General features: G+C 35.5%; 3 long non-coding RNA genes across 3 annotated transcripts; all 3 read right to left on the bottom strand.

Moving 5' to 3' along the window:
* Positions 1–201: 201 nt before the first annotated feature.
* Positions 202–2,134, bottom strand: LOC122067647. The gene is made up of 2 exons (XR_006136804.1): positions 1,159–2,134; positions 202–1,051 (listed from the first exon to the last, which is right to left on the bottom strand). It is a non-coding gene; the product is annotated as an uncharacterized LOC122067647 (long non-coding RNA).
* A 12,234-nt stretch (positions 2,135–14,368) lies between these two features.
* LOC122067646 lies at positions 14,369–15,879 on the bottom strand. The gene is made up of 2 exons (XR_006136803.1): positions 14,855–15,879; positions 14,369–14,742 (listed from the first exon to the last, which is right to left on the bottom strand). It is a non-coding gene; the product is annotated as an uncharacterized LOC122067646 (long non-coding RNA).
* Positions 15,880–18,980: 3,101 nt separating this feature from the next.
* Positions 18,981–19,586, bottom strand: LOC122067645. Its single transcript, XR_006136802.1, has 2 exons — positions 19,408–19,586; positions 18,981–19,252 (listed from the first exon to the last, which is right to left on the bottom strand). It is a non-coding gene; the product is annotated as an uncharacterized LOC122067645 (long non-coding RNA).
* Between the last annotated feature and the right edge of the window lie 4,049 nt (positions 19,587–23,635).

Raw genomic sequence — 23,635 nt, 5'->3', positions numbered from 1 at the left:
ATCATATTCTATTCTTTGGCTCTTGGTATTTCATGCTTAAGTCTTGTGTATTTCATGTCTTTATCTGCTTTGTTTTTCTTGTTGTCATTTGAATGAAATTTCTAGTTAACAAAAAAATAAAAAACTTTGTGTAATTTTGAAAAATAAGTTTTTCATAAAACAAAAAAGAATAATAACACAATAAATAAATAAATAATTGTGTAAAGGAAGCTGTACCAAGTACCAACCCAATTTATTTGATCCAAAATTAAAACCTTGACATATCGGATACAGGCATTGGAGGCAGGATACTAACAACTTTGGGTAATCTTTGCAATTTGAAGAGGTTAGACTTATCATGGGTGCAACAATATTAATGGCGAAATAACAGAATAAGTGAACAGTTTGTCTATGTGCAATTGTAATACCTTGAAACTATTGTTGCAGGTCTCTCTGTGAGATGTATAGAGGGAGAGAGAGGCATTGATCGAGTTCAAAGCTGGTTTAACTGCTACTTCAGGGCGGCTCTCTTCTTGGATTGGTGATGATTGCTGCACATAGAGAGGTGTGCAGCAATTTTCAACAATTTTAGGAACCCATATTCCAGAATTCATTGGTTCACTTGAGAATTTGAGGTATCTCAATCTCTCTTCTGCATCATTCAGTGGAAAAATTCCTACTCACTTTGGAAACTTGTCTAGATTGCAATATCTTGACCTTCATTCTCGGCATTCTTATTTGGATCCTTAGATCTATCATGGGTGCAGTAATATTAATGGCGAAATAACAGAATATGTGAACAGTTTGTCTGTGCAATTCTAATGGGTTGGAGGTACTAAATTTATGGGGGACTGGAGTTTCAGATCTGATTCTATCATCTATTGGAAACTTGTCGTCATGATAAGCAAATTTGATACACTTTCTCCTATCCATGTTGGTATTTTTCCAGAGAAGTTATTTCTACCAAGGTGATCAAGACTTTTGCAATGATGAAAGAAGCTTGCCACGAAAGTTTGAAAGAGGAATAATGATCTCAGGGATGTTAAGTTTCCGATAGATGCCGGAATTGTACCTGAAATATATAAAAGTGTCAACTAAGAGAGGTCCTAGCACTCACAAAAAGAAAGAACAAAAAAAATTTAGAACTGGAGAGATCCAACAAGAAAGGTGGAAATTTACCTGAAAGTTGAGTTGATGAGAGATGCAAATATATTCAAATAATAGTTCATGGGGAGAACTCCCTGGTTGTCGGAAGGACATGAAGGACTTGCAATTTTTAGATTTAGGAAACAACAATATGTCAGGAAAGATTCCTCAATCAATAGGTTCTTTATCTTCATTGCAATTTCTAATACTTAGCAGCAACAACTTTCGTGGCAATCTTCCTTCATCATTGTAAAAATGCACACATTTACTGAGTCTTGATCCCCTTGGCAGAAATAACTTCTCTGGTAAAATACCAACATGGATAGGAGAAAGTGTATCAAATTTGCTTATCATGACGACAAGTTTCCAATAGATGATAGAATCAGATCTGAAACTCCAGTCCCCCATAAATTTAGTACCTCCAAGCTATTAGAATTGCACATAGACAAACTGTTCACTTATTTTGTTATTTCGCCATTAATATTACTGCACCCATGATAGATCTAAGGATCCAAATAAGAATGCCAAGAATGAAGGTCAAGATACTGCAATCTAGACAAGTTTCCAAGGTGAGTAGGAATTTTTCCACTGAATGATGCAGAAGAGAGATTGAGATACCTCAAATTCTCAAGTGAACCAATGAATTCTGGAATATGGGTTCGTAAAATTGTTGAAGCTGTGGTCCAAGTAATTCAAGTGTTTCAATTTCAGCAATGAAGCGAGCAGCCCTGAATTCTGGAATATGGGTTCCTTGAAAATTGCTGCACACCTCTCCATCTGCAGCAATCATCACCGATCCAAGAAGAGAGCCGCCCTGAAGTAACAGTTAAACCAGCTTTGAACTCGATCAATGCCTCTTTCTCCCTCTATACATCTCACAGAGAGACCTGCAACAATAGTTTCAAGGTATAGATAACCCAGAAGAAGGAGCAGAAGAAGAAACTGATGAATAGATGTAATAGAAAAAGCTACACCACCCAAGATGGCCTTTTCAAACCCAAGTAATTCACTATCAATTCTGGTTGATTGTGCCCATCAGATTGATGCTCTATTTATAAGATCCTAAAATTCACATTTACCATGCCTAGAATGTTTTCACTATGGCCCATCTGAACAACTCGGGGGGAGAGGGGAATTGTATGGTGAACCTCATCATGTGGTAAGGGAAACTTCTTCCTAGACCATGTGTCGACTCTTCATTTGTCTAGAATCTGGATCGATTGGAAAGAGACGTAAGAGATTGATCAAATCTACTTGTCCCTATCGATGAGCCCAACTTCTACCAAAAGAACAAAAAAGATGAATGACACTTGTTTTTAGGTGGTGGTGAAGTCCATTGCAATGAATGATTGAATTGAAGATGTAATGCGTGAGGTTTACTCGAAACTCATATGTGATTTCCATTGTCCTTGACCCTAATTGTCCCCAGTTCCCACCTAAAACCATGTTCACCACTGTATATACATACGAACACTTACTATTATGATGAATGATGGAGTTCTCTCTATGCTGTACTTGGCATGGGACCCTTTCTCGCTTTCTCACTACGCGTTCTTGAATTTTTTTTTGTCTCCTCGCGTTTGGGGAGAAGTTTCATTGCATGTTCTTTCCAAAATTTCTTATGAATGTGTCTGCAACAACCAAGACCACCCAATTATTGTTGCCCAGAATGGTAAAAAGGCTTTATTGACTCCATTAATATTTAAAAAGAATCTTTCTATAAAAAGAAGGAAAATCAAAATATGTAAGAAGAGGTATTTGGTGGGTCCCAAAAGGCCACGACCTTTTGCTTTCCGTTCAAAACACTTTAATAATGTTTCAATCCATATCATTCAAGATTGACCCAAATTCTTATCTCATCTGATACCAATCCATAGTAAGGTCCAAGAAAAAAAAAAGAAGGTAATATTCTTAAGTAAGAGGTTAGAGGCACAATATAAGATAGAAATAGATTTTTTATTTTATTTTATTTTTTTTGTTGGGGTGGGGGGGGGGATTATTAGGAATCTCAGTGGATGTAGGTCATCGTGGTTGGAGGAGATGCGTTTAGCAAGTCGTCGGTGAGTGCAGCTTATAGAGTTGTTGGAATTCTCAAATTGTCAATTTTATAGCTCGCAGATTTCCAAATGGAAGAGATTGGTGCTTGTAGTTCGTCGAAGAAGGTAATGTTCAGCAAGAAGATAAGATAAAAATGTTGAAAGGTTGAGATGTTAGTTCTCAAGGTTTTATAATGAAAAGATAAAAAGGATAAAAAACTACACTAACTAAGGACAATATGACCATTTATGAATGTTTTGTATCAGTTTTAACTTAACGAACTAGGATTACTTGTAAGCACCACCATGGTCCAAGGGAGGGCCACGTAATTTGCTCTTATCTATTCTATCGAGTTTTCTTCAATATTTTTTATTTGTCTACTGCCCATAAAATTGTTTTCTATTTATTTCAATTTTTTAATGGTGCATAAAAAATCATAACCAATATCAAACCGATATATAAAGTGTTCTAATGATCCATTTTGATTCAGTACAATCTCATTTTTTACGCCCCTTTTCTAAACAATGATAAATTAGGCATCCTCAAGTTTTATGACTAATCTCAATATATATATATATATATATATATATATATTTTTTTTTTTAATTTTAAGAATCAACCATGCATGATGTTAGACTCTTCTGCGCCAAATTAGTTTAGAATAAAAGAAGAAGAAAAAAAAAAGATTTCTAATCTCAGGTCAATCCAAGATGGACACATATACTTCTACCATATGGATATTTTTTTCTTTTCATAAAATACCTTGTGGATTATGAATTAGATCATTCAACAATCGGATATACAATTCCACTAGCTAGGTCAATTAGACAGCAATTATGCTAACTTAAAATTACTATGGACTAAAATACTTGCCTCAAGCTCTGATCAGATTCAGGATAGACTAGGGCGATTCGGGGTGGCCTAACAGCCATTGAAGAGAAAGAGATAGAGTAAAGGAGAACCTGAAAAGGCCAACACCTGCCCGGCCTAACATCCCTTTGAGAGAAAGAGAAGGGTAGGTGTGGGTGACTTTGGGTACCAAGGCCACATTGCTACTGCCACGGATTGACGCTGGATTCCACTGATGGCCATATGCATAATGAGTTCAGTTTTGAATGATATGGGAATAGGTCTGGCATGGCCCCACTTAGGATCGCTTTGGTTCAATCAAAGACTCGTTAATTTCCCAAACTAGGCAACAGTACACACAGCCTGCATCCCCATGCCTAGCCCAACATAAGAAAAGAAAGGAAAAAGAAGACCCGTGACAAAGACGGACCCTAACCAATGTAAAAGGAGAAAAAGAAAGGGTAAAAGCAGAAAACTTAATTCCACCTTTCAAAGGTTTTAAAACTCGAAATGGATCAGTATAAGTTTTTCAGTCAATTCTTTCCCGCAAAGATTATTGTGTAGTTATCATGGCTTAAGATATTAGAATTGATCTTGAAATCCAACATGATCGATACTAATTTGATTTTGATCCAGATCCACTTGTATTGGTTTTGATTGAATAAAAATACCCTTAGATTCAATTATATTAATTTTAATTAGACAAAAATATCCTTAATAGTCATTAACAATTTTATCTTATTATGTCTAACGATACAATATGAGCTAATGAACATAACTAAAATGGCAATATGAGCTGGTTTCTCACCATTCATGCCAATTCCTATCACCTCCACCATCACCTCTTTACTCACCCTGTTGCCCATCTGACCCTATTAATGAATACAGCAATATGATCAGCTGGTCTCCTCCATCTTGAGAAGCTTTTGCATGAAAAATGAAAAATTGCCACCATAGGTGTTAGGAGTAGTAAGACTTTGACGTTAGACCTTACATTGAAGAGGCAATTGGGAACTTTTAGGTAATATAAAAAATATAGGAATTTGTATTGTTTCTCAGTGAGGACTGAGAAGACATGCACTAGAGTGGGGTCTATGAAGGAGGACGACCCTCAACGCGATACACAGCCAATTGCTCTCCATGGAAATAGACAATAAATGTCGGAGAAAACAACAAGCTTTGTATAAGGTTCCCTGAACACTGAAAAAGTAGAAATCGCCCAGACGTGAATTGTTTGGAGCAAAACGACAAAACAGGCCAATCCAAACGGATTCCTCCTTAATGTGCTAACTGGACATATATATATATATATATATATATGAACAGTTAGTTTAGAACATAAGATACTATGTATTGATCGTATCTGTCTCAAATTTGGTGTCCTAATATTAAATCTATATCTCACCTTATATGTATTTTCAGTAAACACATAAGTTCACTGGGTGTAATGGTGAATAATAAGTATTTCAAAAAAAAAAAAAAAAAAAAAAAAAGAATAATAACCCAATAAATAACTAAATAAATGTGTAAAGGAAGCTGTACCAACCCAATTTTACTTGATCCAAAATTAAAACTTACAATATAAGCTAAAGCATTTGATTAAGTATGCAGATATATGCCAACCCTAGACACATTACCATGATGAGGGGGAAAAAAAACCCTTCTCTTTTGCATCAAATAGGAAATACATACATACATACATTAAAATATCATACAGTTGAGATGACACATATCAATTTTTTTAAGCCAGTGAAGTTTTGTTTCCTCTTAGCTCCAACTTCCTCTACAAATGCTCCTCATTCACATGAATAAAACCGAAAGTCGGCAATCCTCCAAGATTTCTTGAAATTAATGAACCATGAAGGGCTTTTGGAATTCTAACAAATAGAAGAATAATAATGATGATATATTCATCGGTATTTCCTTCACTGTTGAGAGGAAAACTTTTTCTTACTTCATAGTGGGTGAAAGAAATTTTTTTCTAAAAAATAATAATGATGTAGATTTGTGGGTGTTTCTTTCAAACCCAAGTAATTCACTCTCAATTCTGGTTGATTGTGCTCATCAGTTTGATGCTCTATTTATAAGATCTGAAAATTCACTTTTACCATGCTGTGAATTTTTTCACCATGGCCCATTGGACAACTCAGGGAGAGAGGGGAAGTGTATGATCATATGGTAAGGAAAACTTCTTTCTATACTATGTGTCGACTCTTCTTTTGTCTTGAATCTTGATTGATTGGAAAGGGAAGTAAGAGATTGATTCAGTTCCACTTGTCTGTATCTATGAGCCCAACTTCTACCAAAAGAACAAAAATCTAGAATGGTTGGCCACTGTTGGTTTCACTTACTTCAGCTGTTGCATGGTCACTTGGTAATTTCTGTGTCCTTTATGTTTCGGAAGAAGCTCCGTTGCATATTCTTTTCAAAATTTCTTTGTGGATGTGAGATGCCCTCGTGTCTGCAATAACCAAGACCACCCAATTATTTTTTTCCCAGAATGGTAAAAGGCCTCAATTGACTCCATTAATGTCTGAGAAGAATCTTTCTGTAAAAAGGACAATCAAAATCCGTAACAAGACTTTTTCTTATCTAAAGCTGTAACGAAGACTCTCGAATTGCAATAATTACTTGGACCCATTATCAATATCGGTTTAAGGTAAAATCATAACAAAATATATATAATTTTTTCTACCGGATTCTCGTATCCCTTAAATGTGTGGTAGAGATTTTAATTTCATTTGGTCTACACAATCATTTTGCATATGTCATAATAATAATAATATAATATAACTAGGAAGGATTTGATGTGTCCTTTAGCATTCTGATGCCTCTCCATATTGGTGAAAGATACATGTCCTATCTCCTTTGTCCCCCACGTCCTCTCTCCCATTCTACATGCCTGTATAAAGACCAGTAACCTTTACTCATTGGATATCTCCAAACTTTCTCCAGAATCCAAATTCAATGAGTCTGGATTCTTTCCAAATGGCTGAACCCTTCACTAGTTCAACCACATCTCACATCATCCGTGAGCTAGATTCAACAGGTATATGGTTTCTATAATAAATCTCATTCTCCGACAACAAAAAAACATAATACGCTTTAGAAGAATTTTTTTTCCTTAAGGTCAACAGAATAATTTTATTATAATAGAATGAACGAATACATGATAAAAGCCAAAAGTAAGACTCACTCTTCTATTTCACCTTCGGCATGGCTATTAATAGAATGAAAACTGATAAAATAAAACTAATCCTCAGTTAAAACAAAACCAAGGCTTCTCATTTTCATCTCAGCTGATATCTGCAAGAGAAAATCAAGGAGGAACCTCCCAAATAGTTGACATCCTAGTTGATATCACATGCTTAGGTAATCTACCTGCCACCAAGTTAACTTCATGGAAGCTATGATTTATAGTCCATGTAATCTTGTCTTGATAGCTCTTAGAAAACCGCCATTTTTTTTTTTGTCTAAAGCACCAAGGAATGGATTCCCTCCTAATGCACCATACCACTGTTTGAGAATCGCACTCCATGTAATCTTGTCTTGAGAGACTTGCTTGTGAGTGTGAGTTTAGAAGAAGGGAAGGGCAAGGGAGGATAATATTGTCCATTCACATCATATGGGGGTGTTTTAAGCATTTTGAAAAAGAAAAAAAAAAAATAATCGACATTCTATTACTTAACTCTGTTAACTGCAGGGATTGATTTGGAATTGTTTGAATTTTTAGGAGTGTCTTTGGTGTTTTGAAAAGTCTAGGGGGTGATATTGAATAAAGACCAAAGTTCAGAGGCTGACGTTGCAATTTTCTCAAGTCAATCCAAGAAGGACGCATAAATTAAGATTAATTGTATTAGTGGCAATTTAGTGGGACTTTGCCTTTTTTTTTTTTTTTTAATCCTCTTATTTGTCTTTTGGAATTGAATTAAATTTCACAATAATCAGGTTACAAACACGGGGCTATAACTGTCAAAATACCTATTTAATGGACTTGTTTGAGGGTAAAATTGTCTGATACAACTAATACAGATTGATACCATCCTTGTATCCAATCTAATATCGATACACAAGACCTAACCTTGTGATATATGCAAGTATACTCATCTGAGCCGTAGGAATATGTACATATGAAACATATACTGAACATGTATTTATTTGCTTTATAATTATTGTTTATTAGAAACAAAAATCTAGTACATTTAAGTAATTGTCCCTACATAAATCCATGCTCTCACCACTCTATATACGTATAATACTTATCATGGACTTCTTATAGTTTCATGAAGAAATATCACTCACCTCCCATGTACTTAGTCGTAATATCATGTTCTCCCTAGCTAGTTTGAAAAATATCACTCCTCTCCACCTAATTGGAAAGATTTTATCAATCGTCCCATTAGTTGGTAATGGTGTTAAAAAAGTAATTAATTAAAAAGACAATGTTACCATTTAAGAGTCCACATCCTCTGTAGTAAGTGGTGAGGTGTAGTGAGCATCAGACGGTTGGGAGCATATGGACATGCGCCTCGAGGGGCTCCTAGCCACCCAATGCTCACTGCACTGGTGCAGCAGCTGTAGACAATTTTCACACACCATTTAGTCATCTTCAACATGAAAAGTATTCAAATCAATCTCAGCCCTACGATTTAGTGCTTCAAATAAATCCAATTTCCGCCTTACGATTCCCATCGCATTGAACAACCTGACTTAGGATTTCTAAGGTTTCTCTCTATGCCTTACTTGGAGTCCTTTTCTTGTTTTCTTGCCCTTGTATGCGTATCAATATTTATCACCACTCGTTTTTTAGTTTCTCTCTCATCCGTGTTTGCGGAGAGACTTCGGTTGAATGTTCTTTTCCACATGGATTTCTTAATATAGGATCTGATTTGTGTCCTTCACTATTCTAATGCCCCTCCAAATTAATGAAAGATGTCATATCTCGTTTTTTATGTGAGTCCATGTCATGTGGGTGGAGCATAAAAAAGAAAGATCAAAACAAGGGTTCGGTCCATCCCCTTTTAACCTGAAATGAAAATGCATGCATCAGCCCATTATCATTTACCACTATTACCATGATTGGATTCCTTTTTTTTTTTTTTTTTCCATAAAAGGTTAAATTTTCCTGACACATTGACACCCATCAGGCCTACATAAAAATATTTGACCCCATAGTCCCCTGGACTCAAATGAGAGAGAGAGAGTGAGAGAGAGAGAGAGAGAGAGAGAGAGAGAGAGAGATGGATGTGAACAGGGGAAGAGTCGGAAGAGTTATTATAAATTTTAGGGGTGTGGAATGCAACTGATACACTCCCGTCTCTTGAAATGCAATTGATACAAGGCCATGTTTCAGTTTGAGGGGATAACTTGCAATAATCCTAGGAGGAAACAAGTTTTCAGTTTCCCTATCTACAAAAATGGGGAATTTGAGAAATCTAAAACTATTGTTCCTGGAAGGTAACAAGCTTTCAGGCTCTATACCTATGCAGGTATGGAATATGAGAAATCTAAAAATATTGTACTTAAGAAAACAACAAGCTTTCAGGTTTCATACCAAACGCACCTATGAACTTTGGCACCGCGAGGTTTCTAAATCCTGATCAATCCAACCACACTTTACTTGTAAGCACATATGGATATATTGCTCTAGGTAAGTTACAGTATATTCATCATTTTCCATGCTAATAATTTTAAGGAAGTTGATATTGATTTTGAACCATTCTGATTATCATATTGATTTTGGTAATCTTTGAATTCAACTATACTTATTAAAATACTATACGAAGAAACTAATTTTTTTTTTTTCTTTTTCTCTTTTCAAGAGCTTACTTATACAATGGTTGTGATATATAAATGCGACACTTATAGCTCTAAGTTTGGTGATAGAGACGATCAAGGGAAGGTGATCATGTGAACGGATCTCTTCAATAGCAAACACAGAAGAAATAACACTGCAAGATGTGATAGATCAACGTCTCCTTGAACCAACAGAATTGGTTAAGTAATCGAGATGTGATTATCTCAATGAGGCTTCTATTTTAATGCTTGAATATGAACCCTTCATATCTACCAACCTTGCAACATAGCTCAGAAACTTGGCATGATTTCCTTGTAATTTTATTTTATTTTATTTTATTTTTTATAAAGACAAAAAATTCAAATAAGAAAAAAGGGATATTAGATGATTTCCATGTGGATACTGCGAGGGTGATTTGTTGAAACCAAAGTTGTAACTGTACTTTATTCCTCTTCAATAATTTGTTTCTTTTTTTTTTTGATAAAGGAGCAAATAATATAATTTCACATGAAATAGACTATAATACTTTAAAGAAAATGATTAAAGATGCTGAGATTAGAGGGTAGAAGCTAGGAAGGAAATTAATCACACATCTATGACGAAGCAAATTTCAAGCAATGTTCGCAATTTGGGCTTGTGGACAGTATGAGATAAACTTGGATTCTGTTGAAACCATGGATTTAGTTATTGTTATCTATCCATATGATATCTATTCAGATTAGATCTTATCAGATCAGTCAATTTTGTCCTCACTTTTCACAAAAAGTATATATATATATATATATATTTACTATTTTATCCCTAAATCTAGACTGATACCCGATTCAAATTGTCAAGTATTTATATCCGTATCAATACAATATGGCCGATACGACCAATTCAATACCAATACTTAGAACCATGATTGAGACACGTCTATTCTAAATCAAGAGCCTAGCCTTGAAAGCAAGGATCACACACCACATGATTAGGCCCCAAACAATGCAACATTATATTCCAAATTCATAAAGGAAGGGTGGAGGAGAGGGGGTTAATCAATGAAGCAGGGTGGAGGAGCGGCAATGAGGATCCAACGGCTGGGATGCATGTTAGGGCGCTCTCAGCCATTGAATCCTCACTACCACTCATCGCTCACTGCATGGGAGAGGGGAGAGGGGAGAGGGGAGAGGAGGGGTAGAGGGAGGATCCAGATCCTCTATTATTCTTGGATCCGTTATTCTTGTGTTATTCTAGGTGCAGGAGAGGACATGTGGCAAAAGATAGGTGGATGGTGCAAATCAAGTGAGAGAATGATATACCATTAAAACTAGTTCTCAGTTCAAATCAAACCTGATTTGGTTCTCTCACCTCAAAGGATTCAAACAAGCCGACATCTCTCTCTCCCTCTTAAGTCTCTTCTTCGTTCTTTCTTCTCTCCCATCTTGCTGTTACTCTTCAACCTGCGACTTCTCTCTGTTATAACAGAAATGTCCGAAGCTTGGGGAAGACGATTTCAGATCCTTCATTTTGGTCTCTCGTCCTCAGTCCCTATAACTTCTAATAAATCAATTTCCATAGAAATTATTTAGATCTATATATTTTATATCTGATTTGTCATGCTAAACAGATCGAATATGATAAGACTTAGGATTGAATATTTGACAGGTGATGAGAAAGACACTCCAAGAACTTCTGAAACTTCAACGATCAAAAAAATCTCTCAAACCTTTGGAGAAAACTGACAATATTAGCTCCGGTGCTTGATTAATAGAGAAACTCAGATCCAAGTTTCCATAGAAATTACTCAGATCTATATATTTTAGATCTGGTTTTAATGCTAAACAGATCGAATATGATAAGACTTAGATTGAATGTTTAACAGGTGGTGAGAAAGAGTCGCTCCAAGAATTTCCAGAACCTCAACGACTGGAAAAATCTCTCAAACCTTTGGAGAAAATTGGCAATATTAGCTTCGGTGAAAAGGTCACCTGATTAACAGAGAAACTCATATCTAAGATCTGAAATCGTCTTCCCCAAGCTTCAGATGTTTGCTATTGTAACAGAGAAACTCATATTCAAAATCAACAGAGAGAAGTCGCAAATTGAATTGTACAGCGAGATGGGAGAGAAGAAAAAATGAAGAGGTTTAAGAGGGAGAGAGCTATTAGGTGAGAGAACCAAACCGGGTTTGATTTGAATTTAGAACCGGTTTCTCATTAAAACCGATTTTAATGGTACATCCTTCTCTCACTTGATCTGCACCATCCACTTATCTTTCGCCATGTGTCATCTTTTACACCTAGAATAACACAAGAATAACAGAGGATCTGAATCCAATAGGGGGATGTAAGAGAGCAAAGTTAAATCGCCATTACAAAGAGAGGTCATGGGGAACTTAAAAACAGAGCTAGCTGGCACTAGTCAGAACGGACAGGCCAGACGAAAGAGATAGGTGACCAGGGACCTAAGTAGAGCTGCTACTAGCTATAAGTAACGTTAAGCCAGAATTTATTTATTTTTAATCAGATGGGATCACTTTTGGTATGTTTGGACGCCAAGAAAAAATAAATAAATAAAAATAAATGTTATTTAATAAACACAATAATAGCATCTAAAAGACAAATTTATGGAAAGAAAGTCCCCAATTGAAATAAACACAATATATGACACCAAAATTCTTAATCCCATCATACATCTCACAAGTTAATCAGAATTCAAATAATTGTATTAATAACATAATCACCATCCTATCAAAAACAATATCTATATATATATATATATATATATATATTTCCTAAAGGTCAGCTAAGGTATATCATTAAAATTGGCAAAAAGAAATAATACGGAAAAAAAACCATTAGATCGCTCCTCCATGAGAGAAGTAGCTTTAGATCATCGTGATGGTACGCCGTTAGTAAAAACTGGTGTATTGATGTCTTCAGACCCAAACATCAATCCAATCTCAAGTTCTCTATCGAGTCAAATAGGAGTAATAATAGGAGTAAATGTCTGATGATATGTCTTAGAGATTGACTGAGGCTAAGCCACAGTTTGATATACCAACTGAAAGCAAAAACCTATCAAATTAGGAAGTTGGTTCCATGATTCTCCCTTGAAGATACTGTATTATATATTACGGATTAGCATTAGAGTGCACTGTGTGGCAAGACTGTGAATGAATTGAACACTCTCTTTTTTACTACCTCGTCCCCCCAATATTAGTTACTGGTTTGAACATAATAGTGCTCCATATGCGAACAACATTGTTGCCCGAAGAACCAGCTGTGGGTTTTATTTTAAAGTTTATTTACAGACCTCATGTATTATATGTGGTATAAAGACCCATATTTTTTTATATCTTTGGGAATATAAGTTAAATGGATTTTTTTTTAAATGATAACATAAAAAATTAATTAATTAAAAAAAAAAATCAAGAACAACCATGTGCATGAGGCTCATGATACTGCAGGTCTGGGAGGGACAAGTGTTTATTGTTTTACCTCACAGGAGAGGCTGTTTCTAAGTTTCAAACCTATGACCAAAAATGACAAATATAAATATAGGAAAAAAGAACCTTGTCTTGTTGGTGCAAGAAAAGCCCAGAGACAAGGACATAAAAAGACGACGCTACCCCCCATACCTAGGGTGCTGAAGATACCGATGTGTTCCCTCTCACTGGTCCCACACATTGGTATTTCCTGCGCCTGCAGGACTGGGTTCTTTTTCCCTGTTTCTAAGGTTGTTTACGGGGTGGAATTAATTGAATCAAACTCTCACTGGCTCCCATAGTCCCATCTTGTAATTCCATTTTCGTCTTGGAAATTCTTTTTCTCTACATCCTGTTTCCAGAATTACACTGATCCGGGTTTGCGTTCAGGTATTGGTGTGGAACATCACTTCCACCACTGGCTAAAACTAGTGTGAATCTCTTATAATTCATAGAATTTCTAGCTCTTCATTTATCTATGGTCCCAGAAGGAAAATATCTTAGCATTGTTTTTTACCCTTCTTCTATTATTTTTTATTTTCTCATAGGTACATCTATGTTTTAAAGAAGGGAAAAGTTGGCAATCACCTAGGGGTTACAAAAGTGTTCATAGGGGGAAGGAGCACAGCTCCAAAAATAGCAAAGCCTCTCAATATTCAGTCATTATTTTTTACTACAGAGTTTGTATGAGAAACCAACAGTACTTGGTTTCTTACTCACAAATATTAGTGGATTCTGCCAACTGGTTGGTAGCATATGGAATGAAGCCCTAGCCTTATAATCGCTCGAGTCGGCTAATTGTGTATTCAAGTTAATACCCCCATTAAAGTTCGTGGTCCTATGGAAGCACTGCTATGATCACTACCATGGAGAACCCTTTGTTTTCTTCCCAACAAAAAAAAAAAAATACATATATTTATATATATATATATATATATATATATATATTAGTAGATTCTTTCTTGGAGTGATTGGCGTTAAGTATGAAAAGAGAGTAGAAATTGATTTCTCTCCCATGCAATTATATAATTTGGCCTTTTTATTTTCTTCTAACATGTTATATTTCAAGGATTCAGGATGAGTATGCTCAAAAATATATATAAACATGTACTAGTTAATTTTTATTTATTTATTTATTTAATATATTTATGGACCAAGTTTTCTTGAGGCCACAGTGATCGACATCAGTTCACCGTGACCATCAACAACGTACAATAAAGAATGAGATATATGGAGAGCGGTGAAAGAAAACTTTGTCCATATATCATTCATTAACAGTAACAATGACAAATCCCATTCTTCTCCCGGGGCTTGCATACGCCACCCTTGGCACATTTGTTACTGCAAATTCTGTCGCAACAGGCATTCTGAGTACTGTTTTTGTGATCGCATTTGTCAAATTTAAGAGTCGCACAGCACTTCACTTCTCTCATATTTTTGTAGGTGCACGCTGCTTCATGTTCCATATCTGCATTGCAAGTAACTTATATATCTAGTGAGGTAATTAGATAGATAAGAAAAAAATTAAGGAAAAGAAATTATCAATTTTAAGAAGTATAACTGCAAAGTGAGTACTAAACCTTTGCAGACTATCAAAACCAATAGAAAGAGAACCATAGCTCCAACTCTTGCCATCTCTTTTCTAATAAATTTTTTTTCTTTACTTGATCACTACCCATGTTTGAATTATTTATAGATTTTAGTAAACTCTAAGCTTCCATTTTAGGGAAAATCTTTTTATAGCTTGTTAGTTGTATGTATTTTCCTTTTTAAGGAAATCAATATTGTTGAGTGTGATTATGCTAAGAAGGTAAATATTGTTTCTTATTGAGATATGGTCAGCTCCAATTCTTCCCATCTCTTTTCTCAATACAAGAGATCAAAGGTATTGTGTTCTTTAATACTAACGACTACCCATGTCTGCCTTATATATAAACTACGCTAGCTCTCTGTGTATATTTTCTATTTTAGAAAGAATTCTATTTTTAAATATTTTTCTTTATAGGGAAAGATTTTCGTATAAGAGTTATTGGGATTTTGAGACTTTAATGGCATGCAAATTTATTCATAGTGTCTTCTTTGTATACTTCTTTGGTTTTTTTTTTTTTTTTTTTGGATAGTTTTCTCCACTTAGATTTTTTTTTTTCATATCTAATTTTGGGATTTCCATGGGATACAAATCAAACCCTGATTCTGTATTTCAGTGACAGCCAAAATATTCCTCATCTGACCTAGAATCAATTAAGGCTTCCATTTTTATTTGGCCCCAGTTATTATATTCTGATAGAAAGAATCATTTTAAAATGTTAAATCTATTAAGCTGTTCGGGTTTGGGTTTGGGTTCGGGTCAGAATTTTACCAAGGACCTAGCCACCCGAGGAAAAGGCAACTGTTTAACTGGTTGAACAAGGAAGGAGAAGACCAAAGTTTCAAAACCTAGAAAGCTACTCGATGGGGTGGATTAATCTTAGATTGGGTCCCTTGATTTTATAACTTATTCTTTCTAAATACTTCCAAATTTTTTTACCAGAAAAAATACATAAATAAATCTTTGCAATATCATACATGGAATGTACGATGGATTTATATTACAATAATAATAATTGTGATTGAATGATGATATGAAAAATATATTCACAGCCAAGATATGTCATGTGATAAGTCATTTATGACATATTATTAAGCATTTAGCATGATGAATCTTTTTCTCAATATCTTAAAGAGCTCTTAAAGGGGTGCACGTTGGAATCTGCACTCTGGCATCGTGCAATACTTCCCCTAACTTCGAGCTATTCATTTTACAATTCATATCAAGTAAAGCTTGTCCAACATAGAAATTGATTATATGGGAGTATTATTTTACAGTGAGATTAATCTATTTCATATCAATTTAGTGAAATGGGGTAAACGTTATGGTAAAATACTATAGCATAACCCATCGGATCATGCGTTGGTGGATTTGCCTACCCGGCTTCAATTACCCGAAGTTTATGGTCTACGGGTCAAACCGTGATGGGAGGTGGTTCTATATGGGCCCATTCCCCCTCCATCTGTTAGTTGCCCTATCTCTCTCCTTGGTTTTACCTTTTGGGCTTGCCTACATATCTAGTGGAGGGGTGCACATGACGGAACGAGATCCTCTCAAGTGCACTAATCTCCACCAATGCATATCAGATGGATGAAAAAGACTTGGGGTGCATGTCTTGGTGTTGTCAGTTGTCAGTTGTCCGATGCACATTGAAAGGCCTGAGACACTTGAGAGGATCCAGGTCTGATGCATAGTTTATAAGTGGAAAAAAAAAATTAAGGATACATGCGGATACTAAACAGCCCTAAATTTTAATAATATGTTTAAAATTTAGTGTTAAGAATTGCATAAAAAAATTAGTTTAAAAAAAAACACACACACACATACTACTATAATACAATACACATTTAGTACATATGATTTTTCTTACTGTAGTTTAAATATTCGGAAGTTAAAATTATGCTATTATATGAATTTGTCCTAAACATTTACATAATTTAATAAACACAATAATAGCATCTAAATTTGTCCCAAAGAATAATAACATCTAAAAAAACAAATTTATCAAAAGAAAGTCTCCCACCTAATAAAAAAGGAAAAAAAAAAAAATACTTTATCCTATCAGACATCCTACAAGATGATCATAAATCACATCATTGTTATCAATAATAAGTCATTATCTCATTAAATATAAAATATATATATATATATATATCATTATCAGAATTTTTATTTTTTTGGAAAATGATCATAATTGTATAAAGAAAAAAAAATGAAATAATACAAAAGAAATGGCGAGGAGAACCTAGCAAGAAAATACACTCAACGGGAAATATCATCATTTGACATACAATTCACTTAAATCCAAAAAAATATATATATATATTTTCTATAAAAGAAAAATGCGTAAGTTGTCCACATCAATTGGTTCATGTGTACGTCTTTGAACCATATGTTAAAGAGTGGTTATATAGAGTAGCTGATGACTTTAATCACTATTAAGAATTAGAGTATCAATATCTTCAAACCCAAGCATTGATACAATCCCAAGTTCTCATCGATTCATAACAATTTATGAATTCATCAAAAGGGATGGGGATAACAATTTCACCTTATAACCACTAAGAGTAGTTATTGTGTAACTTTCATTCATTCCTGAGTTCGACTCCTACTAGGCACACCTTGGGCCACTCACATAGGGTGTTTAGTGCTCTTTCCTGTTTTCAGTAAAAATTGAATGATTCTCATTCAATTTCGATATGTCCTAATCCATGCAGTTGTGAGGTCAATATGGACCCACAGGACTAGTCAAGCCGAAGCCTAGATACCCTTCGTTAAAGAAAAAAAAAGTGTAACTTTCATTCATTTATTGCTGATGTTGCATTGTAGACCACATCAACTTACAATCACACCTTTCAAATGGTAGTTGAGGTTCAGCATTTGCTTCCACACAGAAGGTGAGAGTCCAGGGTACAAAAGACCATCCAAATCGAACACTCTTTCTTGAGGTATCTATCATACACCGATACTCAGTTTGTTTAACGCAATCTTTCAAATAAGCTTGAGATTCCCCCCTCTGCACAGCTCATTAACTCTGACGAATACCAAGGCGAATACCAAGGTCCCTCTCTGATTTGGGCTTATACACTGCCCCTCAACGTCGAGATTATGATTTTAGAAAATTGAGATCAATGTCTGCGAGACTGATCCAAATTGGTCCATATCCAAAAAATTCATCCTTGGTTTCCTTAATTTATTTATTTATTTTACCATTAATCCATATAAGGATGTGAACCCATTTACTGAAATTGAATCGAGTCATCTACATCGAAACTGTAAAACTGTTTAGTAAATGGTTTGGTTATGGTTTCAAGTTTAAGACCAATTAGTTAAATGGATCAGGTTTGTTTTAACCATTTAACCTGTTGGTTTCAAACCGAATTGACACCGTGAAAATCGAACCGTTTAAATCGTCAAAACCAATCCGATTAACCATATAACGATTAAATATTTGGTTGTTTTAACAAAACATAATGGTTTAATTTAGGGAAGAATTAAGGACCATAGAAGTTGTCGAACAATCTATTCAATAATTTACTCCTATTATGTAGTTATGTAGTAAATCATTACTTGTTCAATGCCTCATTTAATTTGATATGAGATTGAAGCATTTATCAATTAAAGCAAATTTTAGTAAGCATGCGAATAAACTAGCAAACCGATTGCTAAACGTTTAAAAATCGTATGGAATTAACCACAATCAAAACTGTTTAAAACCGTAAAATCGACACTGTTTAAAAACCGTGGAATCGAAACCGTTTACTAAACAATTGTGGTTTCAAAAAGTACAACTGTTTAATAAATGATACGGTTTGATTTTAACCAAATAAATGTGAAACGAATCAAACCACACCATATGCATCGAAACCAAACCAATTAACACCTTTAAATCCATATTGCTATACCGATACAGGATTGGCCTAGAATTAAGATCGGACTCTTCCAATACCAATCCAATCTTTCTCTCGATACCAATCTAATCCCTTGAACCATGGTCAAGAAGGAGATTGATTTGGTCTTTTCTTTTCCTCTAATGTGTTATATTTCAAGGATTCAGGAAGAATATTCTCAAAAATATATAATCAACTTTTTGTCATATACCAAATTTTATTTATTTATTTATTTATTTATTTATTTATTTATTTATTTATTTATTTATTTTATATATTTATTATTCATCAACAGTTACAATGACAAATCCCATTCTGTTCCCATGGCTTGCATTCTCCACCCTTCTTGCATGTTTCAGAGCACACTCTATTGCAACAATCATTGTCAGCACTTTCCTTGTGATCACATTTCTCCAAATGAAGGGTTGCACAGCACTTCACTGTTTCTTTTGTCTTTAAGGAGCACTTCACTTCTTCCTTCACAGCTCCATGTTCCATATCTACATTTCAAGTAAATTACATATTAATAAGATAATAGAAATGTAAGAAATTTTGAGGAATAGACACTATTATTCATTGAAATGAATTAAAGAAGAAGAAAAAAAAGAAGCAAAAAGTTGCAAGAACATGATTTGTAAAACTGCAAAGTGATTACTAGTTAGACATGCAGCTGTGCAGACTATCAAAACCAATAGAAAGAGGATTCTTGCAGCTCCAATTCTTGCCATCTCTTTTCCTTTAAAAAAAAAAAGAAATGTTTTCTTTAAGTTATCCAGGGATCCATGTCTGTGATATTTATAGACTGAGTAAGCTCTATGTGTATTAATTAGTACAATCCCTTAATAGCTGTAATGTATTTTCTCTGAAACTTATATTCCCTTCGTCTTAAATATGCTTTTAAAATGGGCTAATTATGGGATGGAGCATTAAATTTTTCCGATCAAATCCATGCAATTTCGAGCTATTCTTTTTTATTTTCCTTTTTTGGGCAGAAAACCATTTATTCAATGGACCATGATTAGCACATAGTTTTGAATACCAATTTTCTCCAATGGAATTTGGCCAAATTCTTTTACATGTCAATGACACGGCTGGTGGGGCTTAAAAGTCAGTAATCTTATCGATCTCCCTAGGACCATACTATAATGTAAAAAATAAAAATACAGTAAAAAAAAAAAAAGCCGTTACCCAGTTTACAAAGGCTTCTCGCACTTAAGCAAGATTCTGAGAGAGTATATAGGTAGACAGTCTTACACCCTTTATGGAAAGGCTGGTTCCCAAGTAGACAGCCTCACCTTTAAAAAAATTAAAATACGGTGATAAGTGTAAAATGTCTTTGACATCAATTGAGTATGTAGACAAAGGACCCAGTGTTTGAGTGCGAGATAAATAAGATATTAAGTCCTTGCAATCCGATTCTACATTAGGTTGCTTGATGCAATCGAAGAAGAGTCCGAATCAGGGGGTTCTTATACATTTCCTTTGCTGACTCGTGGATTCCACCACAAACTATCAACTGGATAACCTATGATGTTTTCACCTCTCTCTCTATTTTTATTAACATTTTTATTTTAAAACCCACTTAGCCAAAAAAAAAAAACCATTTATCCTCTTCTCTTTTATTTTTATTTTTTATTTAACATTTTTTTTTCCTATTTTGGCATAGTGGTTTTAAATATCAACATCAACCAATACCGGTGAAGAAGCGACCGAATTTTCTACACATCCAGTGGAGTATTTTTTCCAACTACAAATCCTCAGTGAAAAAGCCACCGAATTTTCCTTCGCTCTTTGCAAATTACATTGGAACTGGTACGTAGATTTAACAGAAAAATAAAAAACGTCCAATCTCCCCCTTTTTGCTGGCCTAGAACCAAACCATTATTGAATCTGTCTTTATAACCCTCCGCTTAATGGATCGGAGATGTTTTGATTATATTAGGAATCTGAATTTCAGCAGCTTATTTTGTAGGTTCAGCTTACACGATTTTGATAAATCACAATCAATATTGAAAGTGGATGGAAGCGGGTGGGGTCAGTCATGCCGAGATGAGGGTGTGAAACAAAGTGAAATGAAAGAATTCATATATTCAATAGGGCATGGAGATCATATGAGCATGCAAACAATCAATATAAAGACATCTTGATGGTCATTGAACAATCCCCTTTTGTATACACCCCTCCTATCGATCAACCTTGGTCTTATCTAGTTGCGCTCAAAAATGTGTTGGGTCGATCGGGAGCCTGTCAGGTTAGGTGGCTACACCATGTACTATTTTTTTATAAATGTGTCGGGTTTTATTATCAAACTGGTCCAGATCAGGCTCTTAGCGTGTCAGGCTCAGTCATGTCTCACGATGTGAACTTGGATTGACACCCCTAATATCATGGGTCAAGTCTTTGTAGAGGGTATCCTTAGTCATTGATACCCACACATTAAGGTCCTCACCTGTTCATAGGGTTGTGGTTGCGGCCATCAGCTGTACACTTACGGGTCAAGTTGGCTACAAGTGCTTCGAGATATTTTATTTTCTAGGTTTCACTTTTCTAGTCGCCATTTTTTCTTGTAAATTTCTTTGGACTTTTAATCCAAAAAAAAAGTCTACAGGTGATCAAGCCGTCTACAAATTATGGTCCTTTAGTGTCACAAGTGACTATTGTGTCTGTTCGACCTTTTTCCCCAAATCGGATGTTAGACATACATATTCCCCAAGGCTGGATCAGATCCTTGTATGAGAATCATTTTCTTTGGGCGAATTCTATCTGTATGGATCAATTCCATACAAGAATGTTTCTCGTGCGAGAACCTTATCCACAGCCATATTTCCCTTATCTTTCTCTCCTCTTCATAATAAAATGGTATTGCTGCCTTCCATATATGATACCGTTTTGGTGTACCTCATTGATGTATTATTGTATGCTGCTTTTTCAAAGAACCTCTCTCTCTCTCTCTCTCTCTCTCTCTCAATTAAAAAGAAGGGCAAAAGAATGCTACCCACTTGCATTGCCATTGTGTCAGCTCATAGGGCGGGGGCAACCTAGTCTTTTTCACACCTACCTGTGTCTAGAGGTAGATAGTCGCAAGCGGGTAGTGTTGGGCGTACGCAATACTATCGGGTAGCGTTCTTTCTCCCAAAATATAACACATTTCCCAAAACACTTAATGTGGTCGTACTAATGAAGTCCACCCAACCGGAAAAAGTAGCATGGTATCTAGGCAATAATAATAAGAAAAATATATTTTTCTTGACAAGTGATTGGACAATAAGGCTCATGAGGGCAGATCCAGCACATTTGTCGCGCAATAGAGGGCAGCAAATCCAATGCCTCCGTCGTCAATTTAATTTCGTCACTTAAAATAGCATTTCCTGTAGTGACATGGGTGTGTGCCTCGGGGTGCTTTAGGGAATTGGATCTACGTTGCCGCCTCTATTACGCAACAGTGGAGCCCCACTCCATGAAGACATGGTTTCAAGAATTGGGAATTAAACACATAAATCAAAAGATTTCAATCAGAATCCGCAGTTCTAATGCCAAATCCTGCAGATCCAAGTCATTTGTGCCTGAATAGGAATTGGATCGACCGGTTCCTAGTCTTTTCTTTGTTTTTTGTTAAGCAAGGTATCCAAGCCAGCTTAGGCGCACCACGACTAGTCATCTTCTTCATATTCTAAATGGGATCAAACCGATTTTCGATTTCAAGATGATTTACTTAGTGGGAAAAATTGAACTAACCCACCAGACTCAAATCCTTTGCGATGAGAGGTGAGTGGCAGTGACGATCCAACGACTGGGAGGCCTTGGCATGCAACCCAGTCATTGGATCCTCAATGCTGGTCACTGCCTCCTTGTATAGGATTTTTGTGCCCCCTCCACCCCCTCCCTTTTGAAAATATTTTTGGCCCAATAGTCTTATCCTAACAAGAAACACCCAAAATCAATGATTCAAATCCTCTGCACTTGACAGTGAGCGACAGTGAGGATCCAATGACTGAGGTACATGTCAGGGCTCTCCCAACCATTTTAGATCTCATTGCCACTTCTACCTTTCTACAGAGATTTTTGCGCCAAAATCAATGCCATATCCAATGGTCCCATGACTCTCATCCTGGAATACCCAAAATCAATGCCATATCCAATGGTGTCATGACTCTCATCTAGGAAGACCCAAAATCAGTCATTACTCTCATCCTGGAAGACCCGAATTCAATGTTGTGTCCAATAGTCTCATGACTCTCATCTTGGAAGACCCAAAATCAATATCGTATTTAATACGTTAGTAAGGGTCTAGTGACTCTATTGTCTTCTACCCAAAGAAAAATAAAAGGTATGGGTCAAGTCTTAATACATTACTCATAACAATAATAAAATAAATAAAAATAAATAAAGATTCTACGAATAAAAAAAGAAAAGGTCTTTTGTTGTTAATACCCATACATTATGGTTCTCACCTGATCGTACACTCTGGATCGGGTTCTCATACGCTCTTGGTTCGGACAAATGGAATCCATTAATATAGAGAGAAAGTGGATTGCTATTGCCCAAACAAACTAGAGACAGAACAATCTCGTATATGAACCGAATCAAATCTCCTGATGGTATGGTTGTATTTGAACCATGACTCCCATAGGAAATCGAAGTCCTAATAAGACAGCACGAATAAGTGTAGAAACGCAACCCTAAAACGATGCAGAAGATAATGAAAAAACAAAACAAATAATACACACCGATTTTACGAGGTTCGACAAGGTTGTCTACGTCCCCGGTGAGATGAAATCATGCTTCACTATCAATGGAGAATAGGGTTACAGCGCTCGTCTTCACACCTCTCAGTATTGCTTGCATTACAGAGAAAGAAACCCTCGCTACAAATATATAGCGAA

This window comes from Macadamia integrifolia, unplaced genomic scaffold, assembly GCF_013358625.1.
Source record: "Macadamia integrifolia cultivar HAES 741 unplaced genomic scaffold, SCU_Mint_v3 scaffold3033, whole genome shotgun sequence".
Lineage (NCBI taxonomy): Eukaryota > Viridiplantae > Streptophyta > Magnoliopsida > Proteales > Proteaceae > Macadamia > Macadamia integrifolia.
The sequence above is the reverse complement of the archived record's forward strand: the minus strand, read 5'-3'. Positions and strand labels throughout refer to the sequence as shown.